A 24,370-nucleotide genomic window follows, 5' to 3' on the forward strand; every position below is an offset into this window, starting at 1 on the left:
AGTCACAAATAATATAAGGTGAACCAAATTTTAATCAATCACTACAAAGGAGGTGTCTTAACTCTGTTTCAGCTAACTTGTTTCCTTATCAGTTCTTTCTGTACCAGGGTGCCACAGGACATGCAATAAGTCTATTAACTTTGCAGCCGTCTTAGAATGTGAGAATTTGTGCCACATTAGAACTGTCTCCCAAATGCCAGATCTGATTTTCCATCTTTGTTACATTTCATTTTTGTTATTCCACGCAGAATATTGTCCTATTCTGTGAATGAGCATCTGAAATTAGGGGAACACCATGAGATGGTGGAGAGGGACATTTTGAAGAGGAAATTAACTTAATCCTTAAGAGGAAATGTGCCATATTCAATGAATGAAAATACATCATTCCATTTATCCTCTTCATTCAGGAAGGAGGGCATTATGCACATAATTCTCTTCTCAGTAAGAAAAGGGATGAGAAGGAAAAATAAAATCATAACAGTTAATATTAAACTCTCGTATTTCTTATAATTCATGTTGAGAATGTTGAGTTGGAGGTAGAAATAAATAGGAAGGCCACGAACAGGGCTTCCAAAACAGTCCTCTTTTGAGACCAAATAATCCTTTTGATATTCACCATCTAGATTATAGAATACGATCCAAAAACCAAAAGACATATCACTAACAAGAACCAAACAACAGCAGAATCTCATTTTTAAAATGTTTTCTAGGATTACTAACGATTTTACAGAAATTAATGCATTCATTTTTACAGCTTCCTGAAGAGTAAATTTAAACAAAAAAGAATAGTTATAAAGGTTAGCATCTATTACAAGCTTACTACGTGCTAACCTCTGTGCCTAGTGAATTGCCCTGATGCCTTACAGACCACCGTAATCCATCCTTAATCCACCACTTAATCTACCATAATCAGACCTAAAGAGGCAATATTTCAAAACATTTATATAAAAAAAAAATCTAAATTCCTTGATAGTATACCCACATACCACATTTCATTGGACTTCCTGAATAACCAATGCATCTATTTGTTAAATTCTACAGCTTTACCATGCCACATCAATTCAATGTCTGTAAGGAGACTTTATTATTGGCTAAAGCTTTACAGATGTTAAAGGGTAAAACCAGGCTCTTATATAAGGGGGAAAAATAATTGAGTTTAATGTAGTTAAATATTCAAAGTATTTTTGGCAAAGCTCTGCCCCAAAGGTTAAGAGTACTATCATACAGATTGGAAACTAGTTGAGATTTACAAAATAAAGAGTAGTTAAAGACTTTTGTTGGGACTTCCCTGGCGGTCCAATGCAGGGGGTGTGGGTTCCATCAATCCCTGGTGGGGGAACTAAGATCCTGCATGCATGCTGCATGGAGCGGCCAAAAATATAAATAAGTAAAATAAAAATAAAGACTTTTGTTATTTAACCTGAACTCGGACAATTTTTATTTAACCTTTTATAAATTAACTGGAGGGAGCTCATGAGTTACAGATAACACTAAGCTCTTCTAGTTAGTGATGAAAGAAACAGATGGAAGTGTGTTGTAGCAAGATAACGTGAGACTGTGAGATGGCGTAAAAATGGTAGCCAAGCTCCTATGGGAGCAATTGCAAAGCAATGCATTAGCCGTCAGTTACATCCATTTAAAAATACTAGACCTGAGTATATGTGCAGAATATTCAAGACATTGGAACATGGTTAAAAAAGTAAAATCAAAGAGCAAATATTATTTTACCCATTTATAAAGTAAGACCTATCCTTTACTGAAATGGTATACAAGGCAATAAGTAACTATTGTTCTACTGAAAATAAAGTCAGTGTGTTACTTGGAAGTAGGATATGTGGTTTCCAGTCCTGGCTCAATTGCTTATTCTTTTACTCAATAAATCATTCATTTAGTCATTCATTCAAAGCAAGATTTATTAAGTATTTATTATGAGTCAGATACTCTGCTGGGTATAAGGAAGTGATGTGTAGATGATGAAATTACATTCCCTAAATTGAAAGATCTCATAATCTAATAGGGGAGATACACAAAATAGCAAACAATTATAGTGATATATTAAGTGATTAAACATAAATTTATGGAGCAAAAGTAATGTACAAGATGAAATTATTTCAGATGAGGGTAGGAAAGGTTTTGCTAGTAGTTCAGTGTGGTCAAAATTTAAGGTGGAAGCAGACTGGAATAGTCTTGATAAAACTGACATAAAACAGGGAAGAGCTGGATTATGAACAACCTACTGTGCTAGGCTAAAGTGTTTGCTTATTCTAACAACTGTAATGCAAGCAAAAATCAGAAAAATTTAAGGAGAGATGGGTGAAAGGCAATTGTTAAATTTATGTTTCAAATAGATCAATAATGTTATGGAGACTAAATTGGATGAAATTGAAGTCTGGAGACAGGAAATATTAGGATACTACTGAAAAATCGGGGTAAGAAATAAGAAAGACTGTTTATGGTGATGAAGAGAAAATTGGTGGATTTGATGACCTATTGGAATGGGAGATAAGTAAGGAAGGAGTCAAGGATGAACCACATATTTCTGGATTGGGCAACTGGGTAGATAATGAAAATAATACTCATCAAAATAAGAAGAGTAGATTTGTTATAAATAATTTGGAGACCTATTAAATTTGAAGAGCCTTTGTGACTTCCAAGAAAAGAAGTGCAATAAATATTTGAGTGTACACAAAAGCCTGGACAAAAAATAGGTATCTATCCTGCAGAGATACAGTTCTCAAAATGTATATGATAGTTGTAGCCAGGAGTCTGCATAAGAATGAGAATAGAAGATTGTCTGGTGATGGAACCTTGAGAGTCCTCAACACTCTACCAACAATAGCTCCATAATATAGATACAAATGTGTTTATACACACATTTTTCAATTCCACATTGGAAATTCATACAAAGTATGTTCTCAGATCATTATGGAACTAAAGAAGCAGTCAATAACAGAAAGATACATAGAAAATTCTAAAGTATTTGGAAATTAAACAATATAATTCTATGTAACACATGGGTCAAAGAAGAAATCTCAAGAGAAATTAGAATATATTTTGAACTGACTGAAAATGAAAACACAACATAGCAAAATTTGCAGGATGCAGCTAAAACAGTACTTACAGGGAACTTTATAGTATTAAATGCTATATTAGAAAAGTAGAAAGTTCTCAGTCAGTAATCTAGGTTTCCACTTTAAGAAAGTAGAAAAAAGAGGAGCATGCTAACCACAAATTAAGCAGAAGGAAGTAAATATTAAAGTTAATAGCAGAAATCAATGAAATTTAAAAAAATAGAAAAAAGAGCAATGAAAACAAAAATTAATATTGTAAAAATCAATAAAACTGATAAACCTGTAACCAGACTTTTAAAGGGAAAAAAGAGAGAGAAAATAAAAATTACAAATATCAGAAGTAAAGAGGTGATATTATTATAGACTCCATAGACCTTAAAAGAGAATACTAGAAAAATCTATATGCACACATTCAAAAACATAGATAAAATAGGCCAATTTCTGTAAGACACCAACTATCAAAACTCACTTGAGAAGAAATAAATAACCTTTTCTACTGAAGTTTAAAATCTTAAGAAAAAGAAAAGACCAAGATCCAGAACATGCTTTCACCACTGAATTCTACTAAACATTTAAGGACAAATAATTACAATTCTGTACAATCTCTTCCAGAAAATAGGAGATAACAACTCACGACTCATTTTGTGAGGCACGCATACCCTAATTCCTGAACCAAACAGGCATAACAGGAAAAGAAGACTGTAGACCAATAAACCTTATAAATACAGGCATTAGCAAATTAAATCCACTAATATATAAAAAGGATAATATATCATGGCCAAGTAGGTGCTTTTTCCAGGAATGTAAACCTGGTACAATATTTAAAAATCAAGCACCATAATTCACCGTATTAAGAGACTAAAGGAAAAAATACATATGATCATCTTTATACATGGAGAAAAAGGTTTTAATAAATTTCAACATCCATTTGTGATAAAAGTCTCAGCTAACTAGGAATAGAGGGAACATTCTTAACCTGAAAAAGGCTATCTCAAAAAAAAAAAAGTTACCATGATACATATGAAAAACAATGTATTCTTCTTAAGATCTGGAACAAGGTAAGGATGTCTTCTCTCATCACGCCTATTCAATGACACACTGGAAGTCTTAGCCAGTACAAAAAGGCAAGGAAAAGAAACAAAAGATATCCAGCCTGAAAAGATGAAATAAAATCTGTCTCTTTTTGTAGATAACTTCTCAAAGAATCTATACAAAAGCTCCTAGTAAATGAGCTTAGAAAAACTGCAGGACACAAGTTCAATATACAAAAATCAACTTTATTTCTGTATGCTTGCAATGAATTTGAAATTTTTCAAAATACCATTTACAGTAGCACTGAAAAAATAAAATTTTAGATAGAAATCTAAAAACAATCTCAAGTTCTGTATGATAAAAATTATAAACACTGATGAAAGAAATCATAGACCTAAGTAAGTGGAGAAATATACTGTATTCATGTGTTAGAACACTGAATACTATTCTATTTAATTTAATCCACAGACTTAACACAATACAAATGAAAACTGTAGTAGACTTTTTGTAGATACCAACAAGTTGATTCTAAAGAAACTAGAATAGCTAAACAATTCTGGAAAAGAAGAACTAAATTCTGGGAATCACACTGTCCAATTTCAGGACTTACTATAAAGTTACATTAATCAAGAAAGTATGGTATTGGTGAAGGATAGTCATATAAATCAATGGAACAAAATAGAGAGCCCAGAAATAGGCCCTCACAAATAGTTAATTGATTTGTGACAAATATGTAAAGGCAATTCAATTGAGAAAGATTAGTTTTTTCAATAAATGGTGCTAGAATAATTGGATATCAACAGGAAATCCATACCTCGCATCTTACACAAAAGTTAATGCAAAACATATCATTGGCCTAAATGTAAATATAAAACTTTAAAACTTCTGAAAGAAAATATAAGAGAAGATCTGAATGACCTTGGTTTTGTTGATAGAGCTTTTAGATATGCCACTAATAGCACAGTTTGTAAATGAGAATATTGATAAATTGAGTTTTATCTAATTAAAATCTTTTGCTCTGCTAAATATACTGTTAAAAGAATGAAAGGGAGAGAACATTTGCAAATCACATTTCTGATAAAGAACTTGTGTTTATACTATAAAACAAATTCTCCAAACACAACAGTAATAAAACAAACAGCCCAATAAAACAAATTGGCAAAAGATCTGAACAGACACCTCACCAAAGAGAATATGTGAATGGCAAATAAGCAGTTAATTAAGGAAATACAAATTAAAACTATGTGATACCACCCATTCTTATTAAAAAGGAAAATAGCACTACCAAGTTCCAACAAAGATGTATAACAACTGGAGTGCTCCTACATTGCTGGTGGAAATTTAAAATGTACTATCACTTTAAAAGACAGTGGCAATTTTCTTATAAAGTTAAACATATATATACCATATGACCCAGCAATCTCACTTCTAGGTATTAACTTAAAAGAAATAGAAACTGTTTCACACAAAAACCTGTATATAGATATTTTTAGCAGCTTTTTGCATTATAGCAGCTTTTGAAAGACATAATCATATATATCTTTCACATGGCAAATGGATAAACAAAATGTGGTACATCCATACAATGGAATACTGCTCAGCAATAAAAGGGAACAAACATGCATCATAGATGAATCATAAGTTCATTTTACCAAGTGAAAGATACCAGACCCCTAAGACTATAAACTGAATGATTCCATTTATACGACACATTGGATAAAGCAAAAATACAGATACAGAAAAGAAGTAAGTTGGGAATGGGGAAGGTACTGCATATTAGTTACAAAGAGGCAACAAGAGAATTTGAGGGTGATGAAACTCTTCTGTAAGAAAACGTTGTGTCAGATACCTGACTCTATGTCACACAGGGAACTCTACTCATTACTCTGTAATGACCTATGTGGGAAAAGAATCTTAAAAAGAGTAGACATATGTATATGTATAGCTGATTCACTTTGTTGTACAGCAGAAACTAACACAGCATTGTAAATCAACTATACTCCAATAAAAATTAATTAAAAGAAAAAGAAATGGAGAACAGTAGCATGAACACTGGAGTGCTGGAGTCATAGCCGTCAGTATGGACTCCTGGATTTTATTTAAGATAGATACATAAAGAAGCATATATTAGATAGATGATTGATAAATAGATAAACAGTGATATATGTTTATGCCTGGATTTGTATACATATACACATTTCCTAGCTCTATTGACAAGAATTATTAGAAGCAAGGACATCCCTGCGGCCGTGAGAACAACTAGTATCAGATGTTTTGGTTTCTAAATATTATTCTACAATAAAAGCAACCAGAGATTCTTGATGAAGTGGTTGTTTCCAGGGGTAAGGCAGGGAAGACACAAGAGGAACCTGAAGCATCTTGTGGTACCAGGAGGAAAAAAAAGTATGCAAAAATATTTTTTTTTTAGAATGAGGGTAATATCCTCCCTTTGGCTCCTTATTGCTGAGATAAAAACTTGAGTAAGGAAATAAACAACAGGGGCTTCCCTGGTGGCACAGTGGTTTAGAATCTGCCTGCTAATTCAGGGGACACAGGTTCGAGCCCTGGTCTGGGAAGATCCCACATGCCGCGGAGCAACTAGGCCCGTGAGCCACAACTACTGAACCTGCGCGTCTGGAGCCAGTGCTCCGCAACAGGAAGGGCCGCGAGAGTGAGAGGCCCGCACACCGCGATGAAGAGCGGCCCCCGCTTGCCACAACTGGAGAAGGCCCTCATACAGAAACAAAGACCCAACACAGCAAAAATAAAATTAATTAATTAATAAAGTTATGAAGGCTACCAATATAAGAATAAATATAGTAATAAAAAAAGAAAAGAAACAACAATAGTACTGGATTCTAACTCATAAAATAAAAGAAATATCCATGAGTTCATACTAATATAAATAAAAATGTGAATAAGTGAGATAAAAGGTATGATGCTTCCTTATAAAAATTACAAGTAATAAATGAGGAAAATTCAAAATCACCATTAGAAGAGCACAGTACTAATTATGCAGGCAGGATTCACCTATGGATGTGAAAAGTCATGGTGAAAATTTAAACAGCGTATTTGCAGATTCTCAAAGCATCTTCCTCCATATGTTTATTCATCAAAAAGGGGAAAACAATAAGCTTACAATGAAGAAACTAGCACACACTTTAACCAAATGGTCAAAGTTATCATCAAGATGAATGTATTTCAACATCATTAACCTGATTTGATGCCCTGAGAAGGGAACATCATCCCTGCAGCTTTCTTCCCAAGAATGCATAACCTTGATCTAATTATGAAGACATATTTGAGAAACACAAATAAAAGGATATTCTACATTCAAATCCACCAGTACCTTTTAAATATGAAGATCATGAAAGACAAGGTCACCAAGTAAAGGAGAAACTAAGGAGACATGACATCTAAGTGTATTGTGGGACCTTGGATTGGATCCTGGAAAACAAAAGGGACATTAATAGAAGGACTAGTAAGGACTAGTGAAATCTGAGTAAAATGGGTAGTTTAATTACTAGTATTATACCAAAGTTCATTTTTTACTTTGATAAATACATTATGATTTTGTATGATGTTTACTAAAGGGGAATCTAGGCAATAGATAACAGGAACCTCTGTCATACTTTTGCAACTCTTGTGTAAGTCTAAGATTATCTCAAAAGTAAAAGTTAGAAAGAATTGAGGATATTGAGCAACTCATACACTGATGTTCATCATCAGTATAAAATATAAATTGTTACAAATACTTTGAAAAACCACTTAGCCTCTTTTCAAAATAATCCTATACATGCCCTATCTTGTAATAAGTCCACTTCTAGGGATATATCATACAGAGATGTATACATATGTGCTCCCAAAATATATACGATAATGTGCTTGGTAACATTATTTAAAATAGCAAAAAGCTGGAGAAAGGCCCAATGTCTATCAATAGTAGAATGGATACATTTTCATACATTCATACAGTGAAATACTACACTGCAATGAAACTGAACAGACTACTGTTAAATTAAACAACATGGATGAATCTCATATGGGTAATGTTGAGTGAAAGAAGCTAAACACAAAAGAATATGTACTGCATGATTTCATTTTACATGAAATTCAAAACTAGACAAACTAATCTATGGTGTTCCAGGTCAGGATAGTGGCTCCCATAGGGGAGAACCAAGGGTCTCAGGATTGGGAGGGGATACAAAGGATGCTTCTAGGATGCTGGTAATCTTCCAATTCTAGATCTGGATGGTTGTATGAATGTATTCATTTTGTAAAATTCATCAAGCTGTACATGTGAGGTCTCTGTATTTTTCTACATGCATATTATAAATTTTAATACAAGTAAAGTTTGGTTTTTTTAAGACAAATGATTCCTTGACTGCTCTACTGTGAATTGACCTGAAGTATGCCAGAACGGAAGCAGGGTGATCAGTTAGACAATTCCACATTATAAAATATTAAAATATTTCATTTACAATGCTTTTATAAAAAGGAGAAAGACAAAATACTGGATCACAATAGCATATAAGTAATGAGAGATGATCTGAATGTGTTCTGAAGTCCTAATGTTCTTTGGGAGTAGATTAAGATTGATTAACCTTTGTTAAGCATGGATGTTAAAATTTCAAGAATAATTCCTAAAGGAATAAAAATAGATTTTATCCTTCTAAAGAAGTAGAGAAAATGGAATGAGAAAACAAACAATCCTCAATCAATCAAGAAAAGAATGCATAGAAAAGTGAGACAATTAGGAAACACAAAGTAAGGTGGTAGAAACAAATCCATATATCAGAAACCATAGCTGAATGAACGGACTTCCTTTCACACAGGAGAAGATTTTCAGCTTAGGAAGATTTTCAGCTTGGGAATAAATCCAACCTTACACTGTTTTCAAAGAGACACACCTAAAATACAAGCTGTTAAAAGGTTGAAAGTAAAAGGATGCAAAGAAATATTCTAAGCAAAGATCAAGTAAAATAAAGCAAGGGTGTCTATAGTAATTTTATGTCAAAGGAAGAATTAGTGGAATTAAAAAAGGGGGGCTCACAATTTAATGATAAAAGTTTTAACACAGAAGATTAATGTACTCAAAACTTGTAGCACCTTATAAAACAGCTTAAAAATTACAAAACAAAAACATACCAGAACTACAGAGAGAAGTAGATACCCCACTATCATAGTGGGAGGTTTCAACACATCTCTCCACATTATTCTAAGGTAAAGTAGATGGAAAACCTGGTGAAGATAAAGACTACAACAATCTTGATCTAGAGGACTTATATAGAACCCTAGGTCTAATAGCTAAAGAATTTCCATCCTTCTTGGATACACATGAGCCACATTTTAAAAGTGGGGCAGGGGCAAATACTAGGCAATCCTCTACTAAATTTCAAAGAATATGTGTCATCAGAATATCTACTCTGACTACAATGAAACTTTCCAAAGCAAAACAGATATATTTTAAAACATATATTTAAACATTTTTTTAAAAGTTCTAAAAATTCATTGATCAAAATGAAATCATAACTGAAATGATAATTTTGAACTGAACAATAATGAAAGTACTTCATATCAAAACTTAGAGATGCAGTGCAAGTAGAAATTTGGGGGGAATTTTTGTCTTAAATGCTCTAAATACACGAGGCTAAAATTAATTAGCAAAAAAAAAAAACTATTCGAAAAAGTAAGAACAACAGAATACAACCAGATCAGTTATGAGCAGAAGTAGGTGGTGAGAGAGAAAGGAGTCTCAATAAAGATAGATTTTGCTATTATTTTTATTATTTGTTAAAAATAATGCCGAGTATCTATAGAATTGCCAGTTACTGAAGAGAAGTCAAAGATATGAAAACCTGCTCCCTGCCTTCAAGGAAGATTATACAAATCACAGTGAAAAATAAAGATTAGCCAGCAGGAGCAGAGATTTGTGACAAAGCCTGAGAGTAGCAGCTCAGTTGGGGTTTTGGGGGCTGATGAGACAGGGCAGCCCTCACCAGCAGCTCTTCAGGCTGAGATCAACTCCTGGCCTCCAGAGATGGGTGCAGGAGAAAGGTGTGTGTCCTTAAGGGAGATTCCGGCTTCAGATAAATAAGAAAGTGGAAGGAGCTTTCTAAGAAGAGACTGAGGGTGTGGGAAGCTTTGTTTACCGTGTTACAGAGGTACCAGAGGAAGGGAAGAAGGAGGGAGTAAAGAAGTGGGAGAATGAGTCTGGGAAGAACCACATGACAGTCCTAGAATGAGTAGGCGTGAGAGGAACAGGCAACAGAGACTTTCATAATGACTTTGGACAAGAAAAAGAGAATGTGAGGCGTGAGGCATTTTCCCTTCTGAAGATTCTAAATGAAACTCGGGAGGAATGTTGTATTAGTGCCTCTGCAGGCTAAAGCTTCTAAATTGCTGTAAGCTTGGTGATTCTGGCAAAATGTAGCCTTTGGCCAAAGTTCTAATGACACACTTTTAAGAAATGATTAATGCCTTTCTGAAGTTCTTCTGGCAAAGAGCAGCAAGTCATAGGAGGCCAGTGACAGTTAAAATTAGACACATCAGAAATAATCCACTGTGCTGCATGGCTAATGGTTAAATTGGTTTCTAGGAGCCTTTCCCGGTGTGGATCTCTGGCAACAGTTGATTCTGGTCTCATTTAATGGAGCCAGGTTGGATTAACTTAACAGTTGCGTGGCCCAAGTTGAAGTAGTTCTTGAACTTCCTTAGTTGTTGTTTTTTTTTAACTCCCTATATATAAAATTGTGAAAATGATACAGGGATCTTGAGATGATTACTGATAATGTAAAAAACTGCCTAGCACAGTAGGCATCTGCCACATCGTAGGTAGTTCATAAATGGTATCTCATCATTATTACTGTCACTTATTCCAGATCACCATTGTATCTACAAGTTACAAGCATACCTAAGTGCTTTTAAAATCACCAGTCCTTTATCACACAGATACATGACAACCTCTACCTCCTGGCCAGAGTCCACCAGATCAGTGATTTTACTTGCTTTGCTGCCTCCTGTTGACCAGTTCCAGCTTCCTCTTCAAAGTTGCCTCATGTTGTCCACACTGATACTGCCTACCATCTCCCCCAGGGGACGTGGGTAGGGATAGTAGGAGAGCAGAAAGCCTTTTATGCTGTCCTTTATATGCTTGCTCTCATTCTTTAATGCTGCTCTCTGCTTTCCTCTCTTTTATCCTGCTCTTGATTCATTCATTTATCAAACGTTTACTGAGTGTCTAGGTACTAGGTTGGACACTAGCGATACAAAGTTGACAAAGGCACAGTCATGCCCTGAAGGATATGACAATCCAGTGGGAGAAACAGATGTGAGCAGATACCCACAGTGTAATTAGATAAATGGTAATGGGAGGGTTTCCATGGTACTCTGGGAGCACGAATGATGAGGTAACTAATTCTTCTGGGACAGATGAAGTTTCACAGAGGTATCTGAGCATCTTTTAAAAAGATGATTAAGGGTCCACCAGTCCATAAGGTGGCAGTGAGGATGGGGAAGGAGGAGAGAGAGGAAGAGAGCGAGCCACTACAGACCAAGGGGTTGGGTGTGTGTGTGGTGGAGCAGGGCGGGGGGTGGATTCCAGCAGAGAAAACCTGGGTATTAGCTTAGCTGCAAGATTTTAAGGGAAGGCTTAGGAAAAACAAAATGAAATTCAGGGGAAAATGAAATAATATTTCTCAAAGATGCTTTTGCATGGACTAAAGAAAAAAAAATTTTTTTTCCACAAATACCTAAGATTGCTCAAGGCAAGAGCATATGCTGTCCCTGTAATTCCTACTGAAAAGATGAAATCTTTGAGATTCATGTCATACTTTATAGAGACATTGCAGTAAACAAAATGATCAAGACACCTTTAAGCATCATCCAGGGAAGAAGGATTAGTTTAGTTTGAAGTGATCACACTTTCTCTTGTCTTTCATCCACCTTCTTGTGGTGCAGTTCAGAAGGCATCACTGCCCTCTCCTCTCCTCGTAAGAGTGACCTTGCAATAGGAAGAAAGGACGACGACGGCTACGGCAACCCAGTGTCTACATTTGCATCTAGGACGCCCTTACATCCATTCCCAGACTGGGAAAAGATTAAAATAAAAAAAGCTCTCAGCACCTCTTCTGCCTCAACAAAAAGTAACATTATAGCAAAGCAAGCCCAACCCAGTGAAGACAACCAGCAAAAATGCAACCTTTTGACTTCGGCTTTAACTCACCATCCCAAGACCAATGGGTTATACAGGAGGTACTGTGGGGAAAAGTTTCCCTCAAGAGTTATTAGGAACATAACCATGTTTTAGGACAAAGTAGAGAAAAAAATGTTCTGGGAGTATATAAGTGCAGGAGGAGTATGTTAACTGAGATGAAAAATGGACAAAACAAGTACATTTTTGACAACTCTTCCAGGCTCCTTCCTTGACCCTAGGTTCTCCCTCCAGCTCTTAAAACATACATATTTCCTAACAGTTTCTATCATTCCCTCATTCCTGAGGGAACAGATCTAGAAGGGGTGGACTTTTCCTTAAGTCCCAAAACTCTTTAGAGCACCTTGGTAAGTCAGACCAAATAGGAGAGGAAGGCAGAATGCGTTTGTTTATGATGTTCTCACAAATATTTACAGGTCAAACACTCTAATACTGCTGAGGGGTATCTTGTGTGGGCATAGATAGTTTGGATTTGTTTCATCTTAGGTAAAGACTGGTGTCAGCAATTTTAGTGAATATCAGAAATGTGTCAAATTAGCACAACACTGTAAATCAACTGTACTTCAGTATAAGATAAAAATTTAAAAAAAAGAAATGTGTCTGTTTCTAGATATGGTACAGGCCATACACATACCACATCTCCTTGTCCTGTGGAGCTTTATTCTTTTTTTTAAATTGACGTGTAACTGACATGCAACATTGTATTAGTTTAAGGTGTATGACGTATTGATTTGATATTTGCATATATTGCGAAATGATCACCACAATAAGTCTAGTTAACGTCTAGTTAACCTATGTTACAGGCCATGCACACACCACATCTCCCTGTCCTGTGGCATTTTATTCTAACACTGATGTTGAGACAGTCACCAATTTAAAATTTAAATTTTAAAGACTTAGGACCACAAGGTACCAAAGATAACTATCTAATGAGCAAAAGCCCTCACTTCTATGTTGAAATGGAAATTAAGAGAGGTTGAACTATTTGGTTACCTTAACTTGGTATCTCATATCAAGGAACAGTGAATGGTTTAATGTTAATGCTGTGTGAATTAGAAGAGTTTCAGAACATTAAAGAGAGGAGAAGCGGACATTTTAATTACTGTGAAGTTACTCATGAACACAGAACAAATATTTTCTTACTATTTTGTAAATAACACTGAACCCTTTTTATCTCCATCAGCCCCAACCACTGTGGTACCATTCTGCATGCAGACCAGTCAGGCTGAGGAGCATTAAATTTAATTTGTGCAAAAGTTGAAGGAGGAAGAGCGTGAAATTAACTTGATGCATTTTTACGGCATTTTCTATCTTCTAGTTTCCCTCAGCCTTTCCAATCCAGAACGATTTGGTTGGCTGTGTCAGGATCTCCTTATCCCTGGAGCTTCCCTCTCCTCTCTATTCATTGAGATTTGAGGGCATCTGTGTATGTGTAGCTTATTCTTCCTCAGACCACAGGCAACCCAGCTGAAGGAAATGCTGATTTAGTTGGCTTGTTATTTACCTTGGCAGAGCTTCAGTTTGTGCTCAGGGTTCACTCATCTTGGTGACTCATCTCTTTCAGGAGTACGTGTGTGTGAAAACAGCCAAAGATGAGTCAACTCATTCAAGAAATCATTCAGCATGGCCCAAATGGTTTGCAAACATTTTGAAAGGAAATGAAATCTTTTATAAGACTGTATAGTACATAGCAACTTAGCAATCAGTTGCTAGTATAACACTTATAAACTCTAGAGGTTATTACAGACACACCTCAACCGATGGGGATAAAGCTGCGATATCCCATATTGTATCAGTAAAGGAAGCACTTCTACATGACTTTAAAAATGCATAGAATAAGAACTAATTGAAGACAATTATGTTTAGAAAGAGAGAGGCAGATGGAAATGAGATTGTGGGGAGCCTACTGTAGATTTCATTTAGTGACTAATTGTTACAAGAAATGCCTGCACCATGCAGTATAAGCACTCCTCTCATTATTAAGAATCTAGGAAGATGTTCTATCAATTCTGTTCAACTCCTGACGTGAACATTCAAATAGTACATATTATTCAAATAACATGGTTGTGCAGAGATTCTGAAGTTTTATCAGGAGAGTTTTGTGAAGGAATGTATTTGCAAATTACAAATGAAGATGGATAATACAAACCAAAAAGAAATGTATAAATACCACAGATTGCAAATTCTACCTTATTCCATTATGCCCTTATTATTTAAAAGGTGATAATCAAAGCATATTTTGTGCATATTTATAGAAATAACCATGTAGTAATTTTTTAAAGGTGCCTATTTAAAATTTCTTCTGCTCATGAAAATGTGCCTTTTCCAGAGCTGGCCCATTATCCTTAATAGAACCTCTTCTACCACATTAAATAATTTATCTCTTTTTCAAGAGAAACTAAGTGTTTCCCACCCCACACAGGACTCGTACTTCATTTGCCAATATCCAACACAAAACCAGATCATCTACATTAATTAATTCTGTCCACTATACATGGATATTTCCATGGGTGCTGGGCTCTGATGGTGCAGGTTTTATGAAGCATCACACATTTATATTTGATAAATAGAAACACAAAAATGCACATTGACTCATACCTTGATCCTATTAAATATAAATAAAAGTCTTCTTATTTCTGAAAGGAATATAGAAAGAAATAATTAAAATGATTAAGAGGATTTCAAGGAAAGGTGACAAATAATAAACCCATAATTTAGGAAAATATAATTAGCCTTCCTTTTATTTGAAACAATAAAAATACCAAAGAGATGGAGAGAAAAAGTGGAAGTGAGAGAACCTTTGTTCTCTCACTGTTGGGAAAGAAGGCGTAGATTTGTTTTTCCTTTCCAAAAATGTTTTAATACTCACAGAAACCCATAAGATAGGGATTTTCATCCTCATTGCACAAATGAGAAAACTGAAGATCTGAGAAACTGTTACTTGATGAAAGTTATACCAACAGGAAGTAATGGAGCTAAGATTGAACCCGGTTGTAACAAACTCAGAGCTTAATTCTTGTAAGTTTAACCAAAGTATTTCAGAGAAGGTGATGTCTGTGCTGAATTCTGAAGAAAGAATTGAGCCTGTTTTATGAACAGCTGAACATTGGAGAAAGAATATTTTAGACAAAGGGTGAGTAATCATAACAGCTATCATTTAAAGCATTTACTATGTGTTAGATTCTTAATGTACAAGTACATAACTATCAAGGTAACATAACTTAAATGGTTCTCATAATGATCTAATGAAGTAGGTGATACTACATTCATCCTAAAGAAGAAAAGATGGAGCCCAGGAAAGTTTTGAGTAACCTACCAAATATCTGACATGTCACAGCCTGGTTTGAAACTAAGATCCAAGCATCTCTAAAGTCTCTGTTCTTTCCAAAGTCTTAGGATCACTGGTGCAGCTGGATCAGAGTCGGGGGGAAGGAAAGTGGTGGGATTGAGCCTGGTGAATTGAACAGACACAGGTCACAAAAAGCTGTGTAAGCCAAGTGAGAGTGTTTACACCTTATTCTCAGTTGACAAGAAGCCTTTGAAAGATATTAAATGAGGAAATGACATGATCATATTGTAGCTTTAAGGTCATTCTGGGTAAGGGGTAAAGTGTAGAAGGAGGAAGTGTAAGGGGAAGCAGAGAGACCAATAAGTAAACTAGCTAAATAAACCAAAGCAATATATAATGCCCATCTGGTTAACTAACCATGGAATTGGAGTAGACAAGGATGATTCTAGACATATCAAAAAGGTGAAAATGACAAGATATAGAGACCAATAGATTTCCTTGCTAAGAACAGAGTCTATAATGACTCCCAGGTCTCTGATTAGGTTACTTAATAAATCAAAGACATACTAGGAACTAACTCTACAGTCATGGGGAGGCAAATAAACAACATCTAACAAAGATCCAGTTATCAGGCTAGGTTTAAAATTCATAGTAAAGTTTTGTTGTGATAAAGATTAGAAAATGCTACCATTAGAATAAATTTGAAGAGCACATGAAAAAGCGATTTGGAGTTTAAACTATGCGATGGGTGATTTCTGTATTGAAAGCATTTTATTTGTTTTCATGTTTAATTTTGCCTACCCCACATTCCTAAAATGTAAACTTGTTGAGGGCAGGGATTTTATAATTCTTGTTACCACTCTAAATCCCACACATGGAATAGTCCCCAGTACAGCGTAAGGGCTCAATAAATATGTATGCACTGGATGACAGCCCAGTGAATATGACTGAGATCCTGATTACAGGAACCCTCATAGTTTACATAGCATCTTCAGCTAAGTATTCATGTGATACTTTGCTTCCTGCCCTGTCAAATCAATGAAGTTGGGGTCATTTCTGACATTCTGAGAGGACAGAAATGAGAAGTGTAATGACAAAACTCCCTGAACTCTGACTCTACCTTCTTCCTCAAAATAATGAGCACCAAATTAATTTTCAGACTAGACACTCTTAAAATTCCTTAGAAAATCAATAATGCAAAGTGATAAGACTAAGTTTAGATGATTGATTTATCCATTGATTTTTCTTTTAATATTTCTGGCAAGAGATGGTCACTTCAAGGCCAGCGATGACTACCCCAACTCTTACTCCTTCCCCTAACCTTCAGTCTCCTCATTGCTGCATTTAACCTTGAGGACTACCCAGTATTGCTACAGAAAGGTCTCAAACCTTCCAGTGTAGTCATCTCTAATGGGGGAGAACTGAGGGTAAAGGTAAGGTCAGAAACACTGAGTCTAGGATATGCCTGCAAGGAAGAAGAGTCAGTGAACAGGAACAAGCTCAGAGACAGAAAATCCAAACAAGGTTATCAACCCAAAGTTAGAACAGCGTAGAGAGAATCAGATGTTGGTTCAGAGGCAAGAATTACAAGAGAGAAGCAGATCTTGGAAGGAAAGGGAGGATTACATTCACCTGACTCAGAGCCTTCCCCTTTCTTTTACTCAGGTCCATTTCCATAGGAAACTTCTGGAAAAGCTTTTCATTCTGTGCATGCCCTTTCTCTTTTTTATTCTGTGGTTTTCCTTATTCCATGCCTGATCTTTGATAGTCCTCTAAGGTTTCTTCTCACCCCTTGCACGTCCCCCTGGAAAACCTTATACTCTTAACAGTTTTAGGCATTCTCATAATGTTAATAACATTAAAGTGCCTCTTTCTCTCTGTTTTTGTTGTTGTTGTTGTTTTGTGGTTTTTTTGGCCGTGCCATGAGACATGCTGGATCTTAGTTCCCCGACGAGGGATCCAACACATGCCCCGTGCCTTGGGAGCACAGAGTCTTAACCACTGACCCACCAGGGAAGTCCCTCTTTCTCTCTTGAATCCCTGTTTCATAGTATTAACTGCATACAAAACATCTCCATTTGAAACACTTCAAATTCACCAATATATTTTAAAAAATATTTTCCACCTCTGTTTTTAAACACATCCCCATCATTACTCCCTGCATCTGAGTGGTCCTCACCTTGGGTTCGGATGACTGCCATGCATTCTCATCTGGAAATTCTTCCTTCAATCTCTTTCACTTCAAAATCCAACTTATACCTAACTTCGAATTAAAAAGAACTCAAATTCCATTTTTATCACATTATTCCTCTGACTTAAAAGGAAAAAGCTTAATTACCTTTCCAATATAACAAAGTTTCTTAACCTATCTTGTACAGGAACTCTTGTTTTTCTGAGATCTCAAAAGCACTAACTAGGAGACTGTATCATCACTAGACCCATTCCTGGGTCCTGCACTTCAAGATCCCACTTGACCCCCCTCTGACTATGTCTTCCTAGCAATTCCCCGCCCTCTACCCCCAATAAGAAATCCATAGGGCAGGACAGTTACCTGTGGAGAGCTTTTCATTCCCTAATCTGAACTACGCTCCAGATACCTGTGACCCTGATGGTTCCCTCCCAAATAGCCTAGGGCTTGCTTCTGGGGCCTGTGTGGCCCTCTTCCCTGAATCTGTCCTCCTGATGGAGTCATGAAGCAAATTTGTCCAAGTCTAGGTCCAAAGAGTGGCCAAGGAATAGGTGTTTACAGAGGGTGTGGATGAAGTTGAAACATGTATGCTCAAGTGCCCCAGGTTTCACAGTGACGGATGGAGCTAGGGGTAGGAAGAGAAAGGGTATGAGCTCTAGACCCACTACTCTCCTGTTCTGAGGTAAAACACTAAGGGTGTTGTAGTAGTTTTCAATTGCTGCATAAGCCAATTACCACAAACTTACTAAGTTAAAACAACACCAATTTATTATCTCACGGTTCTGGAGGTCAGAAGTCTAAGTGGACTCAGATGGATTCTCTGCTTAGGGTTTCCTAAGGCCAAAGCTATGGTGTTGGCTGGGCTAGGGTGTTACAGAGGATCTGGGGAAGGATATGCTTCCAAGCTCACTCAGGTTTTAGCAGAATTCAGTTCACAATGGTTGTAGGACTGAGGTCCCAATTCCTTTCTGACTGTCATTCAGGGGCCTTTCAGCTCCTTAAGGCCCTCTACATTCCTCCTCACATGGCCCCTCCATCTTCAGACCAGCAACAGCTCATGGAGTTTTCATCTCTCTGACTTTCTTTTCAGCCAGCAGATGGAGAAAGTTCTGTGCCTTTAATGGCTCATGTGATTTCTTTGGCCCACCAAGAAAGTCCAGGATAATAGCCCTATTTTAAGGTCATCTGTGCCCTACAAACTTACATGACGAGTGACATCTCATCATATTTACAGGTTATGGGGATCAGGGCCAGACACGTTTGGGAGCTATATTAGTGCCCAGGCTGCTGTAGCAAAGTACCACAGACTGGGAACTTAAACAATAGAAATGTATTTTCTCATAATTCTGGAGGCAGAAAGTCTGAGGTCAAGGTGTCAGCAGGGTTGGTTTCTTTGAAGGCCTCTCTCAGTGATCTGGAGATGATTGCCCTCTGCCTGTGTCTTCACATAATCTTCTCTGCATACATGTCTGTGTCCTAATTGCCTCTTCTTACAAAAACACCAATCATACTGGATTAAGGTCCACCCATATGACCTCATTTTAACTTAATTAACTCTTTAAAGATACCATCTCCAAGTACAGTTACATTCTGAGATACTGGGGGTTAGGACTTCAACACATGAATTTTGGGGGGACACAATTCAGCTCATACTAGGGACTACTTTAAGAAATCTGCCTACCACAAGAATTAGAAATGTGAACCCAGCCTTGAAGGTTTCTATGAAGGCATATTTGTCAATGTAGGAAGATAGAGCATATTCTATTTAACAGTTTTCCAACTTTACTATTTTAAGTACTTAGATATATGGTATGTAGGTCTTCAATTGTATTCCTGCTCTAACTTTGCAGATCTGGTGGATGTGCCTGGACAGAGAGGTGAGGAATCTGAGAGGAAATGAACAGAGCTGGAGGCTGCCCTTCAATGAAAAGTAACTGTGGTGGCAACAGCCACATTGGAGTCTATGAGGTGAAGTCTAAGGCTCTACTGATATGGCTAAGCCTATGATCGGGGAATAAAGCTTATTTTCCTTAACCTGTCATTACTATGCATATAGATGGTCCATCAGGCATTCTTTGCTCATCCTTGTAAGATGCAATACCATGCTCCATGCCTCCTTCCCCTCCCCCAGCCTCTACTCCATACCACGCCCTCACACACTCTGACTGCTTTGTTCCTTCCTGCATAGCCCGAGACTGTCCAACTGACTTAGTCCATTCGGGCTGCTATAATGGGTGGTTTATAAACCATGAAGACTGGGTGGCTTATCAACAACAAACTTTATTTCTCATATGTCTAGAGGCTGGAAAGTCCAAAATCAAGGTGCTGGAAGATTCAGTGTTTTTTGAGGGGCTGCTTTCTAGCTAATAGCTATCTTTTCTATGTCATACCTGGCAGAAGAGGCCAGAGAGCTCTCTGGGGGTGTTTTAAACAGGTACTAATTGCATCCATGAGGGCTCTGCCTTCCAAAGGTACCACCACCAAGCACCATCACATTGGAGGTTAGGTTTCAATGTGTATTTGGGAGACACAAACAATTCAAAGATGACACCAAAAATCTACTTCCTGTACTACTCCTCTCAACTTCCAAGGCATGTGCTTGCCTGTCTCAGTCATTTGGAACTTAGCATTTATAATTTTATACAACTTTTAAAACTTTTTAATGTCATGAACAAATACAAGATCTCTTCTAGATTGTGATCTTGTTGAATTCAAGTACCATGGCCTACATATCTCCCCTAGTGTAGAGGGAATGCACCAAACTTGGTAAATACACAGATGAAATGAATTAAGATTATTTTCCTAGTGTTTATTCCTTACGGATGCTGCATGACAAATAATTTGGTGTTAAAATAAGTTTGGACAGATTTTACAAGGTTAAAACATGTTTCTTAAAGACATCTCAGAGTCTTTAATATACTACTGCATATGGTTAATATCTAAATGAAAGACAGTCATGAAGACTTTACCAAACTTATTGACCTTTTATTTCAAGAGCATGTTAGGCAACTGGTGTTCCTGAATATATACTTTTTAAAAGGTTGGCTTAAGAATTATTCCTCACTCAACTCTCTTTCTAAATATATAATATTATTTATATGCAGCATATAAAAGAATTCCACAAATCTATATGTATTCAAAAGTCTTTATCCTGACCATCCCCACATCAACTACGGGCAATTGTTCAGGTTATATGAAAACTCCTATCTGATATGAAAATTTCCTGCTCACTTAAGGTCTTCAGGGATATAAGTTCAGGTCTTTCCCACAAAGTTTAGTGATGAGCTGAAGTGCATGTCCTTTGAGGAAAGATCCAGAGTAAGCAGCTTTATATCAAAATATAAAATATTAAGATTCCAGTTATTAACTGGAATGTGTTAAGGAGGGAGAACATGGAATCTTTGGCTCTGGAGAGCACTTAACATTTCATTACTATAAATGGTTTTGACATCTGTGAGGTTGAACTTATCAGGATCTCTTAGGTTGTAAGCACTGTTCAGATGGACACAGTAGCTTTCTTAAGTTTCACAGAGTTTCTTAAGAGTATATTGTCTAAAAATGTTGATGACAGCAATGAACAAGGATGATTTTCCCTCACAGACATGCTGTGAAAATTAATAACAGTCTAATAAATACTTTGAGCTCCTTTGGGGAAAACCGAATAAAAATTAAAGTACTTTCATATAATAATGCATTTGTCAACATACCTAAGCACTTGTATATTAGATGATTTTAAAACATAGGGAGGCATTAACCTCTTTGAAATGCAGATGGATAAAGTTTAGGATCGGCATGAGTGTCTGAACATTATGAAGCTGGGTCCAGTGGGTAAACCCTTGACTAAATAGTCCTGATTTTCATTGTTTACAAATATCAAAGGGATCAAAGTTTTAGGATGTAACCTCTAGAGTCAAAGAGAACTGGCAATCCCAAAACCATTCCCCTACTATCTTAGCTGACCTGCATGGACTATGTTGTGGAAAACTTTATCTAATTTGTAATAATGCTGTGGGACTGAATTTTCCATTAGTACTCTCATATATTCTATTTTCCTCAAATACTTTCACTTTTTTTTCTAATTGAATTTCTCGCTTTTGAAGCCAGAGTTTCTTTTATCAATACTGTTATTAACATTTGCATTCCTATTTTTAACTCCCATTTCAAGGCATGCCTTGAAAACATTTTGTTGAAAGCAGTTATTTGCCATGTTTAGAGCACTGTAGTTCAGCAAAATTGAAAAATACCTCTACTGCATTAGTAACATAAGAACAAAAATGTATTTTATCACTTTGAGTATGTAAACACACAGAGAACAGCAAATCAAATAATGGAACTAAGAAGAGACATAGTCTAATGGACTCAGCAGAGAATTAAGAGCCAAAAATATCTGAGCTCCAACCTTGGCTCCAATACAGGGTCCTATGTCCTTGGGTATGTTCCTTTGTCTTCATGGAATAAAAAAGAGCTTAAAAAAAAAAACAAAAAAAGAAAAACAGAAAACCTCACTGTAGTAGAAATAAGGGAAAGTGGTCAGAAACATGACAGTTGTTTCAGTACTATCTAAAGCAAGATTTTCACCTTAGCCATGACTGTTTTATTTCCATCAGTTTCTGTCACAAATGTGATACTGTTTATGCCACTTTAATTCTAATTGTTTTGTCTCTGTACCCTTTGAACTTGGATACTTCCCGGCCATAAGTAAGTCATTTGAAAGCCCTAAATCAAACAGCCTTACCCTCCATTCTTCTTACAAGGGTATGCAGTTATATAAATCTTTAAAGACACAACTAGATCAGGAACCAGAGTATGCATACTTTGTGGTCTCAAGTTTCCCTAAGGGTTTAACCAGGTTGAACATATTCTATTACATGCAATCACCATCTGTGCTGTTTGGCCAGGAAATAGAACGCATGGCACCTCACCAGCAACTTGTATCAACTTGTCAGTTTAATTAGTCAGAGACCATTTGTGTGAGGGCTTACACATCACCTCATGAAAAACAGTGATCTCCTCACATCAGCAAACATCCCAAAACACAACCTGAATGCAATACCACGTGCTGCTCCTCCGAGTTTTCCAGCATCTTACAAAGTATTTGATATATAAAGGGCCAAATAAGTGTTTGTTAAATTGACCTGAATGAGTTGAAGTTTCTCTTCTTAACTGTACAAGTAATAATATTTCCCTCAGGTACCACTTAGGGAAAAATGAATGGGTAAGAACCAGGATTCAGTTCCTTTGCTGTCCATTTTCATCACTGCAGCTGTTGCTGGTACATCCCATCATCCCTGCAACCATGGATGGACTGGACCACAGCCTGGATTGTACCCCAGGGGAGTCCTTCTCCAGATGCCGTATCTTGGTGTCCTAGACAAACTGCAATGGGAGTCACCTCTTCTTCTAACTCTTCCCACTCCTCCTCAAGGCCTGACCTACACAGGAAGGGCTCCGTCTCTCTTCCCACAGTGGGCTTCTCAGAATTTCTTTGGGCAGCAGTGGAAATCTTCCCTCAACTACCCCAACCTTTCTCTACCTTGTGAACTAACACTACCAACACTTCACCATCCCCCACGCTAAATGGCCAGACTTCCCCCTCCACCAGAGTCCTCCTGCAGCCACTTCGATCCTCTGTGTTGTGAGGCTCACTGCCGTGTGAAAGATATACTTTCCGTAAGCCACTCAGCTACTGCCCTGAAAGTATCCTCTTATCTGAGTTTTTGCGTAAAGTCACCACCACATCTCTGGAAGATAAAATATGTTCATACTTCCAAATTAAATTCTTTTTAAAATTCATGAGGTTCTTGAGGTTCTATATATAAACTGGAACTATTAGGGAATAGACTTTCTTCCCAGAATATTCCTTTGTTGGACCTCTTTCCTTCCCTGCGTCACCCAAATGAGACAAAGGCAAAATGTAGCTGTCTCCCACAAAGCTTAATTTTATCAAATGTGCAAGTGGAAAGCCCCACATAAACTTCCTTTCCCAGACAGAAAGGTGAGTGTGATACACAGTACTTTTAACAGGAAGTAAGTCTGTTTGGGGGTTAACTGCTGTGCACAGAAAATGAAAAAGTGAGGGTTCTCCAGCCAGAACAATTCCTTAGCCTTTGGCCCAGTCTATCTCTCAGTGTATGTAAGGTATGGAGAGATGGGAGAGAGGTTGCCATTTGGCACAGAAATTTTCCCCATCTAGCTCTGCAATTAGGTGCTGGTTTGGGTGATCATAAGTTGAAGGTAGAGGAAACAAGAGCAGACAGGGCCTGTAAGCTTAGTAGGTAAAGGGGAATGAATTAAGAGAGACAGCATTTCACTTGGAAAAACATTGATATGATGGACTCCATAAATCCACTTTGGAGGAGCTTTGACATTTTTCCTTACACTCCACTCTTTGACAAGTGAAGTCCTGTTTTAGTTTCAGGCTGGGACCTCAGAAGAAAATAAAGCCTGCAATGCTCACAAGCTGTTAAGCTCATGTTGTGGACTGAATGTCTGTGTGGCCCCAAAATTCATATGTTGAGATTCTAACCTCCCAATATAATGGTATTAGGAGGTGGAGTCTATGGAAGGTGATGAGGTCA

At 36.8% G+C, this 24,370-nt stretch overlaps 1 long non-coding RNA gene across 1 annotated transcript in view; it reads left to right on the forward strand.

Moving 5' to 3' along the window:
• LOC132519441 (uncharacterized) overlaps positions 1-19,826 on the forward strand; it is an 80,426-nt gene extending 60,600 nt beyond the window's left edge. The window contains exon 2 of the long non-coding RNA XR_009540165.1: positions 19,643-19,826. This is a non-coding gene — a long non-coding RNA (uncharacterized LOC132519441). The remainder of the gene's footprint in view (positions 1-19,642) is intronic.
• The last annotated feature ends 4,544 nt before the right edge of the window (positions 19,827-24,370 follow it).

Source organism: Lagenorhynchus albirostris, chromosome 4 (genome assembly GCF_949774975.1).
Source record: "Lagenorhynchus albirostris chromosome 4, mLagAlb1.1, whole genome shotgun sequence".
Taxonomy (NCBI): Eukaryota; Metazoa; Chordata; class Mammalia; order Artiodactyla; family Delphinidae; genus Lagenorhynchus; species Lagenorhynchus albirostris.